Below are 10,000 nucleotides of genomic sequence, written 5' to 3' on the forward strand. Positions count from 1 at the left end.
TTCCTCAAACACAACGCCTCAAAATTTGCCTTAAATCTCAAGAATTTTTTAAAAATCTAGCATACTTGGCTAACAATTATCTTCATTCTAATGTTCAAACATAACCCTAATGAAAAATGAAAGATTCTGTTGAGAGCTTGGATTTAAAACTCACTTTATCCGATGGTCAAGCACTAAGGCCTTAAAGACCAGCTCCAATGAAAATGGTGTCTTTAACACGTTAAAAAGCATTCATCCAAAGATGGAAGACATGTATAAAGAAAATGATACTTAAATGTGCCTATCTGAATATTTTTTGTAGTTAATTCATAGTGAACCAGTAACAGATCAAAACACGCTGCATGACAAAGCCTGTACTCGTACTAACAAACGACAATGAGAAGGCAAGAAGCTCCCTGCTACGTTCCATTGTGATGCATCCAGTCGCATCTTGAAGGAGATCCAATACGCCTTGGTAGTCTTGGTCCGAGCTGGCATGGTGCTCACAACTTTATATGTGTTAAATGTTTGTAAAGTTTAAGTGCAAGAGACTTGTATCGTTGTCGGCAGGATTTGAACCTACGCGGGGAGACCCCAATGGTTTTCTAGTCCATCGCCTTAACCACTCGGCCACAACAACACACAAAACTACACTGCGTTTGGTTGCTTCACTGCCAATGGATTCTGTCGTAGGCGGAAATTAGAGCTTGGATTTAAGCTTGGATTTAAAACTCAGTTTATCCGATGGTCATGCACTAAGGCCTTAAAGACCAACTCCAATGAAAATGGTGTCTTTAACAGGTTAAAAAGCATTCATCCCATGATGGAAGACATGTATAAAGAAAATGATACTTAAATGTGCCTATCTGAATATTTTTTGTAGTTAATTCATAGTGAACCAGTAACAGACAAAAACACGCTGCATGACAAAGCCTGTACTTTTACTTTCAAACGACAATGAGAAGGCAAGAAGCTCCCTGCTACGTTCCATTGTGATGCATCCAGTCGCATTTTGAAGGAGATCCAATACGCCTTGGTAGTCTTGGTCCGAGCTGGCATGGTGCTCACAACTTTATTTGTGTTAAATGTTTGTAAAGTTCAAGTGCAAGAGACTTGTATCGTTGTCGGCATGATTTGAACCTACGCGGGGAGACCCCAATGGATTTCTAGTCCATCGCCTTAACCACTCGGCCACAACAACACACGAAACTATACAGCGTTTGGTTGCTTCACTGCCATTGGATTCTGTCGTAGGCGGAAATTAGAGCTTGGATTTAAGCTTGGATTTAAAACTCAGTTTATCCGATGGTCATGCACTAAGGCCTTAAAGATCAACTCGAACAAAAATGGTGTCTTTAACAGGTTAAAAAGCATTCATCCCATGATGGAAGACATGTATACAGAAAATGATACTTAAATGTGCCTATCTGAATATTTTTTGTAGTTAATTCATAGTGAACCAGTAACAGACAAAAACACGCTGCATGACAAAGCCTGTACTTGTACTAACAAACGACAATGAGAAAGCAAGAAGCTCCCTGCGACGTTCCATTGTGATGCATCCAGTCGCATTTTGAAGGAGATCCAATACGCCTTGGTAGTCTTGGTCCGAGCTGGCATGGTGCTCACAACTTTATTTGTGTTAAATGTTTGTAAAGTTTAAGTGCAAGAGACTTGTGTCGTTGTCGGCAGGATTTGAACCTACGCGGGGAGACCCCAATGGATTTCTAGTCCATCGCCTTAACCACTCGGCCACAACAACACACGAAACTATACAGCGTTTGGTTGCTTCACTGCCATTGGATTCTGTCATAGGCGGAAATTCTTTTCCAAGCTGACTACAGAAAAATACAATTCCTGTCTTAGCAGATATCACTGGGATGCATTTCCTGGCAATTAAAACAAGGGATCATTTCAAAAAAGGAAAATATGACAACCATTTTACCACCATGCCCAATTTCATTTCCCCAACAACCACACATTGTTTCCTCAAACACAACGCCTCAAAATTTGCCTTAAATCTAAAGAATTTTGTAAAAATCTAGCATACTTGGCTAACATTTATCTTCATTCTAATGTTCAAACATAACCCTAATGAAAAATGAAAGATTCTGTTGAGAGCTTGGATTTAAAACTCAGTTTATCCGATGGTCATGCACTAAGGCCTTAAAGACCAACTCCAATGAAAATGGTGTCTTTAACATGTTAAAAAGCATTCATCCCATGATGGAAGACATGTATAAAGAAAATGATACTTAAATGTGCCTATCTGAATATTTTTTGTAGTTAATTCATAGTGAACCAGTAACAGACAAAAACACGCTGCATGACAAAGCCTGTACTTTTATTTTCAAACGACAATGAGAAGGCAAGAAGCTCCCTGCTACGTTCCATTGTGATGCATCCAATCGCATCTTGAAGGAGATCCAATACGCCTTGGTAGTCTTGGTCCGAGCTGGCATGGTGCTCACAACTTTATTTGTGTTAAATGTTTGTAAAGTTCAAGTGCAAGAGACTTGTATCGTTGTCGGCAGGATTTGAACCTACGCGGGGAGACCCCAATGGATTTCTAGTCCATCGCCTTAACCACTCGGCCACAACAACACACGAAACTATACAGCGTTTGGTTGCTTCACTGCCATTGGATTCTGTCATAGGCGGAAATTCTTTTCCAAGCTGACTACAGAAAAATACAATTCCTATCTTAGCAGATATCACTGGGATGCATTTCCTGGCAATTAAAACAAGGGATCATTTCAAAAAAGGAAAATATGACAACCATTTTACCACCATGCCCAATTTCATTTCCCCAACAACCACACATTGTTTCCTCAAACACAACGCCTCAAAATTTGCCTTAAATCTCAAGAATCTTGTAAATTTCTAGCATACTTGGCTAACATTTATCTTCATTCTAATGTTCAAACATAACCCTAATGAAAAATGAAAGATTCCGTTGAGAGCTTGGATTTAAAACTCAGTTTATCCGATGGTCTTGCACTAAGGCCTTAAAGACCAACTCCAATGAAAATGGTGTCTTTAACATGTTAAAAAGCATTCATCCCATGATGGAAGACATGTATAAAGAAAATGATACTTAAATGTGCCTATCTGAATATTTTTTGTAGTTAATTCATAGTGAACCAGTAACAGAAGAAAACACGCTGCATGACAAAGCCTGTACTTGTACTAACAAAAGACAATGAGAAGGCAAGAAGCTCCCTGCTACGTTCCATTGTGATGCATCCAGTCGCATCTTGAAGGAGATCCAATACGCCTTGGTAGTCTTGGTCCGAGCTGGCATGGTGCTCACAACTTTATTTGTGTTAAATGTTTGTAAAGTTTAAGTGCAAGAGACTTGTATCGTTGTCAGCAGGATTTGAACCTACGCGGGGAGACCCCAATGGTTTTCTAGTCCATCGCCTTAACCACTCGGCCACAACAACACATGAAACTATACAGCATTTGGTTGCTTCACTGCCATTGGATTCTGTCATAGGCAGAAATTCTTTTCCAAGCTGACTACAGAAAAATAGAATTCCTGTCTTAGCAGATATCACTGGGATGCATTTCCTGGCAATTAAAACAAGGGATCATTTCAAAAAAGGAAAATATGACAACCATTTTACCACCATGCCCAATTTCATTTCCCCAACAACCACACATTGTTTCCTCAAACACAACGCCTCAAAATTTGCCTTAAATCTCAAGAATCTTGTACATTCTAGCATACTTGGCTAACATTTATCTTCATTCTAATGTTCAATCATAACCCTAATGAAAAATGAAAGATTCCGTTGAGAGCTTGGATTTAAAACTCAGTTTATCCGATGGTCATGCACTAAGGCCTTAAAGACCAACTCCAATGAAAATGGTGTCTTTAACATGTTAAAAAGCATTCATCCCATGATGGAAGACATGTACAAAGAAAATGATACTTAAATGTGCCTATCTGAATATTTTTTGTAGTTAATTCATAGTGAACCAGTAACAGAAGAAAACACGCTGCATGACAAAGCCTGTACTTGTACTAACAAACGACAATGAGAAGGCAAGAAGCTCCCTGCTACGTTCCATTGTGATGCATCCAGTCGCATCTTGAAGGAGATCCAATACGCCTTGGTAGTCTTGGTCCGAGCTGGCATGGTGCTCACAACTTTATTTGTGTTAAATGTTTGTAAAGTTTAAGTGCAAGAGACTTGTATCGTTGTCAGCAGGATTTGAACCTAAGCGGGGAGACCCCAATGGATTTCAAGTTCATCGCCTTAACCACTCGGCCACAACAACACACAAAACTACACTGTGTTTGGTTGCTTCACTGCCATTGGATTCTGTCATAGTCGGAAATTTATTTCCAAGCTGACTACAGAAAAATACAATTCCTGTTTTAGCAAAAATCATTGGGATAAATTTGCTGGCAATTAAAACAAGGGATCATTTCAAAAAAGGAAAATATGACAACCATTTTACCACCATGCCCAATTTCATTTCCCCAACAACCACACATTGTTTCCTCAAACACAACGCCTCAAAATTTGCCTTAAATCTAAATAATTTTGTAAAAATCTAGCATACTTGGCTAACATTTATCTTCATTCTAATGTTCAAACATAACCCTAATGAAAAATGAAAGATTCTGTTGAGAGCTTGGATTTAAAACTCAGTTTATCCGATGGTCAAGCACTAAGGCCTTAAAGACCAGCTCCAATGAAAATGGTGTCTTTAACACGTTAAAAAGCATTCATCCAAAGATGGAAGACATGTATAAAGAAAATGATACTTAAATGTGCCTATCTGAATATTTTTTGTAGTTAATTCATAGTGAACCAGTAACAGATCAAAACACGCTAGATGACAAAGCCTGTACTTGTACTAACAAACGACAATGAGAAGGCAAGAAGCTCCCTGCTACGTTCCATTGTGATGCATCCAGTCGCATCTTGAAGGAGATCCAATACGCCTTGGTAGTCTTGGTCCGAGCTGGCATGGTGCTCACAACTTTATATGTGTTAAATGTTTGTAAAGTTTAAGTGCAAGAGACTTGTATCGTTGTCGGCAGGATTTGAACCTACGCGGGGAGACCCCAATGGATTTCAAGTCCATCGCCTTAACCACTCGGCCACAACAACACACAAAAATACACTGCGTTTGGTTGCTTCACTGCCATTGGATTCTGTCATAGGCGGAAATTCTTTTCCAAGCTGACTACAGAAAAATACAATTCCTGTCTTAGCAGATATCACTGGGATGCATTTCCTGGCAATTAAAACAAGGGATCATTTCAAAAAAGGAAAATATGACAACCATTTTACCACCATGCCCAATTTCATTTCCCCAACAACCACACATTGTTTCCTCAAACACAACGCCTCAAAATTTGCCTTAAATCTCAAGAATCTTGTAAATTTCTAGCATACTTGGCTAACATTTATCTTCATTCTAATGTTCAAACATAACCCTAATGAAAAATGAAAGATTCCGTTGAGAGCTTGGATTTCAAACTCAGTTTATCCGATGGTCTTGCACTAAGGCCTTAAAGACCAACTCCAATGAAAATGGTGTCTTTAACATGTTAAAAAGCATTCATCCCATGATGGAAGACATGTATAAAGAAAATGATACTTAAATGTGCCTATCTGAATATTTTTTGTAGTTAATTCATAGTGAACCAGTAACAGAAGAAAACACGCTGCATGACAAAGCCTGTACTTGTACTAACAAACGACAATGAGAAGGCAAGAAGCTCCCTGCTACGTTCCATTGTGATGCATCCAGTCGCATCTTGAAGGAGATCCAATACGCCTTGGTAGTCTTGGTCCGAGCTGGCATGGTGCTCACAACTTTATTTGTGTTAAATGTTTGTAAAGTTTAAGTGCAAGAGACTTGTATCGTTGTCAGCAGGATTTGAACCTACGCGGGGAGACCCCAATGGATTTCAAGTTCATCGCCTTAACCACTCGGCCACAACAACACACAAAACTACACTGCGTTTGGTTGCTTCACTGCCATTGGATTCTGTCATAGGCGGAAATTTATTTCCAAGCTGACTACAGAAAAATACAATGCCTGTTTTAGCAAAAATCATTGGGATAAATTTGCTGGCAATTAAAACAAGGGATCATTTCAAAAAAGGAAAATATGACAACCATTTTACCACCATGCCCAATTTCATTTCCCCAACAACCACACATTGTTTCCTCAAACACAACGCCTCAAAATTTGCCTTAAATCTAAAGAATTTTGTAAAAATCTAGCATACTTGGCTAACATTTATCTTCATTCTAATGTTCAAACATAACCCTAATGAAAAATGAAAGATTCTGTTGAGAGCTTGGATTTAAAACTCAGTTTATCCGATGGTCAAGCACTAAGGCCTTAAAGACCAGCTCCAATGAAAATGGTGTCTTTAACACGTTAAAAAGCATTCATCCAAAGATGGAAGACATGTATAAAGAAAATGATACTTAAATGTGCCTATCTGAATATTTTTTGTAGTTAATTCATAGTGAACCAGTAACAGATCAAAACACGCTAGATGACAAAGCCTGTACTTGTACTAACAAACGACAATGAGAAGGCAAGAAGCTCCCTGCTACGTTCCATTGTGATGCATCCAGTCGCATCTTGAAGGAGATCCAATACGCCTTGGTAGTCTTGGTCCGAGCTAACATGGTGCTCACAACTTTATATGTGTTAAATGTTTGTAAAGTTTAAGTGCAAGAGACTTGTATCGTTGTCGGCAGGATTTGAACCTACGCGGGGAGACCCCAATGGATTTCAAGTCCATCGCCTTAACCACTCGGCCACAACAACACACAAAAATACGCTGCGTTTGGTTGCTTCACTGCCAATGGATTCTGTCGTAGGCGGAAATTAGAGCTTGGATTTAAGCTTGGATTTAAAACTCAGTTTATCCGATGGTCATGCACTAAGGCCTTAAAGACCAACTCCAATGAAAATGGTGTCTTTAACAGGTTAAAAAGCATTCATCCCATGATGGAAGACATGTATAAAGAAAATGATACTTAAATGTGCCTATCTGAATATTTTTTGTAGTTAATTCATAGTGAACCAGTAACAGAAGAAAACACGCTGCATGACAAAGCCTGTACTTGTACTAACAAAAGACAATGAGAAGGCAAGAAGCTCCCTGCTACGTTCCATTGTGATGCATCCAGTCGCATCTTGAAGGAGATCCAATACGCCTTGGTAGTCTTGGTCCGAGCTGGCATGGTGCTCACAACTTTATTTGTGTTAAATGTTTGTAAAGTTTAAGTGCAAGAGACTTGTATCGTTGTCAGCAGGATTTGAACCTACGCGGGGAGACCCCAATGGTTTTCTAGTCCATCGCCTTAACCACTCGGCCACAACAACACATGAAACTATACAGCATTTGGTTGCTTCACTGCCATTGGATTCTGTCATAGGCAGAAATTCTTTTCCAAGCTGACTACAGAAAAATAGAATTCCTGTCTTAGCAGATATCACTGGGATGCATTTCCTGGCAATTAAAACAAGGGATCATTTCAAAAAAGGAAAATATGACAACCATTTTACCACCATGCCCAATTTCATTTCCCCAACAACCACACATTGTTTCCTCAAACACAACGCCTCAAAATTTGCCTTAAATCTCAAGAATCTTGTACATTCTAGCATACTTGGCTAACATTTATCTTCATTCTAATGTTCAATCATAACCCTAATGAAAAATGAAAGATTCCGTTGAGAGCTTGGATTTAAAACTCAGTTTATCCGATGGTCATGCACTAAGGCCTTAAAGACCAACTCCAATGAAAATGGTGTCTTTAACATGTTAAAAAGCATTCATCCCATGATGGAAGACATGTACAAAGAAAATGATACTTAAATGTGCCTATCTGAATATTTTTTGTAGTTAATTCATAGTGAACCAGTAACAGAAGAAAACACGCTGCATGACAAAGCCTGTACTTGTACTAACAAACGACAATGAGAAGGCAAGAAGCTCCCTGCTACGTTCCATTGTGATGCATCCAGTCGCATCTTGAAGGAGATCCAATACGCCTTGGTAGTCTTGGTCCGAGCTGGCATGGTGCTCACAACTTTATTTGTGTTAAATGTTTGTAAAGTTTAAGTGCAAGAGACTTGTATCGTTGTCAGCAGGATTTGAACCTAAGCGGGGAGACCCCAATGGATTTCAAGTTCATCGCCTTAACCACTCGGCCACAACAACACACAAAACTACACTGTGTTTGGTTGCTTCACTGCCATTGGATTCTGTCATAGGCGGAAATTTATTTCCAAGCTGACTACAGAAAAATACAATTCCTGTTTTAGCAAAAATCATTGGGATAAATTTGCTGGCAATTAAAACAAGGGATCATTTCAAAAAAGGAAAATATGACAACCATTTTACCACCATGCCCAATTTCATTTCCCCAACAACCACACATTGTTTCCTCAAACACAACGCCTCAAAATTTGCCTTAAATCTAAAGAATTTTGTAAAAATCTAGCATACTTGGCTAACATTTATCTTCATTCTAATGTTCAAACATAACCCTAATGAAAAATGAAAGATTCTGTTGAGAGCTTGGATTTAAAACTCAGTTTATCCGATGGTCAAGCACTAAGGCCTTAAAGACCAGCTCCAATGAAAATGGTGTCTTTAACACGTTAAAAAGCATTCATCCAAAGATGGAAGACATGTATAAAGAAAATGATACTTAAATGTGCCTATCTGAATATTTTTTGTAGTTAATTCATAGTGAACCAGTAACAGATCAAAACACGCTAGATGACAAAGCCTGTACTTGTACTAACAAACGACAATGAGAAGGCAAGAAGCTCCCTGCTACGTTCCATTGTGATGCATCCAGTCGCATCTTGAAGGAGATCCAATACGCCTTGGTAGTCTTGGTCCGAGCTGGCATGGTGCTCACAACTTTATATGTGTTAAATGTTTGTAAAGTTTAAGTGCAAGAGACTTGTATCGTTGTCGGCAGGATTTGAACCTACGCGGGGAGACCCCAATGGATTTCAAGTCCATCGCCTTAACCACTCGGCCACAACAACACACAAAAATACACTGCGTTTGGTTGCTTCACTGCCATTGGATTCTGTCATAGGCGGAAATTCTTTTCCAAGCTGACTACAGAAAAATACAATTCCTGTCTTAGCAGATATCACTGGGATGCATTTCCTGGCAATTAAAACAAGGGATCATTTCAAAAAAGGAAAATATGACAACCATTTTACCACCATGCCCAATTTCATTTCCCCAACAACCACACATTGTTTCCTCAAACACAACGCCTCAAAATTTGCCTTAAATCTCAAGAATCTTGTAAATTTCTAGCATACTTGGCTAACATTTATCTTCATTCTAATGTTCAAACATAACCCTAATGAAAAATGAAAGATTCCGTTGAGAGCTTGGATTTCAAACTCAGTTTATCCGATGGTCTTGCACTAAGGCCTTAAAGACCAACTCCAATGAAAATGGTGTCTTTAACATGTTAAAAAGCATTCATCCCATGATGGAAGACATGTATAAAGAAAATGATACTTAAATGTGCCTATCTGAATATTTTTTGTAGTTAATTCATAGTGAACCAGTAACAGAAGAAAACACGCTGCATGACAAAGCCTGTACTTGTACTAACAAACGACAATGAGAAGGCAAGAAGCTCCCTGCTACGTTCCATTGTGATGCATCCAGTCGCATCTTGAAGGAGATCCAATACGCCTTGGTAGTCTTGGTCCGAGCTGGCATGGTGCTCACAACTTTATTTGTGTTAAATGTTTGTAAAGTTTAAGTGCAAGAGACTTGTATCGTTGTCAGCAGGATTTGAACCTACGCGGGGAGACCCCAATGGATTTCAAGTTCATCGCCTTAACCACTCGGCCACAACAACACACAAAACTACACTGCGTTTGGTTGCTTCACTGCCATTGGATTCTGTCATAGGCGGAAATTTATTTCCAAGCTGACTACAGAAAAATACAATGCCTGTTTTAGCAAAAATCATTGGGATAA

The 10,000-nt window shown here is 39.0% G+C and overlaps 9 non-coding genes across 9 annotated transcripts; all 9 read right to left on the bottom strand.

Annotated features, from left to right (window-relative positions):
* Positions 1-1,659: 1,659 nt before the first annotated feature.
* trnas-aga (transfer RNA serine (anticodon AGA)) lies at positions 1,660-1,741 on the bottom strand. The gene has a single exon. It is a non-coding gene; the product is annotated as a tRNA-Ser (tRNA).
* A 760-nt stretch (positions 1,742-2,501) lies between these two features.
* trnas-aga (transfer RNA serine (anticodon AGA)) lies at positions 2,502-2,583 on the bottom strand. Its single transcript has one exon. It is a non-coding gene; the product is annotated as a tRNA-Ser (tRNA).
* A 1,601-nt stretch (positions 2,584-4,184) lies between these two features.
* trnas-uga (transfer RNA serine (anticodon UGA)) lies at positions 4,185-4,266 on the bottom strand. The gene has a single exon. It is a non-coding gene; the product is annotated as a tRNA-Ser (tRNA).
* Positions 4,267-5,026: 760 nt separating this feature from the next.
* trnas-uga (transfer RNA serine (anticodon UGA)) lies at positions 5,027-5,108 on the bottom strand. The gene has a single exon. It is a non-coding gene; the product is annotated as a tRNA-Ser (tRNA).
* A 760-nt stretch (positions 5,109-5,868) lies between these two features.
* trnas-uga (transfer RNA serine (anticodon UGA)) lies at positions 5,869-5,950 on the bottom strand. The gene has a single exon. It is a non-coding gene; the product is annotated as a tRNA-Ser (tRNA).
* A 760-nt stretch (positions 5,951-6,710) lies between these two features.
* Positions 6,711-6,792, bottom strand: trnas-uga (transfer RNA serine (anticodon UGA)). Its single transcript has one exon. It is a non-coding gene; the product is annotated as a tRNA-Ser (tRNA).
* A 1,320-nt stretch (positions 6,793-8,112) lies between these two features.
* On the bottom strand, positions 8,113-8,194 carry trnas-uga (transfer RNA serine (anticodon UGA)). The gene has a single exon. It is a non-coding gene; the product is annotated as a tRNA-Ser (tRNA).
* Positions 8,195-8,954: 760 nt separating this feature from the next.
* trnas-uga (transfer RNA serine (anticodon UGA)) lies at positions 8,955-9,036 on the bottom strand. Its single transcript has one exon. It is a non-coding gene; the product is annotated as a tRNA-Ser (tRNA).
* A 760-nt stretch (positions 9,037-9,796) lies between these two features.
* On the bottom strand, positions 9,797-9,878 carry trnas-uga (transfer RNA serine (anticodon UGA)). Its single transcript has one exon. It is a non-coding gene; the product is annotated as a tRNA-Ser (tRNA).
* Positions 9,879-10,000: the final 122 nt, after the last annotated feature.

Source organism: Oryzias latipes, chromosome 3, assembly GCF_053564925.1.
Source record: "Oryzias latipes strain Hd-rR chromosome 3, Olatipes_Hd-rR_3.1".
In the NCBI taxonomy this organism is placed as follows: Eukaryota; Metazoa; Chordata; class Actinopteri; order Beloniformes; family Adrianichthyidae; genus Oryzias; species Oryzias latipes.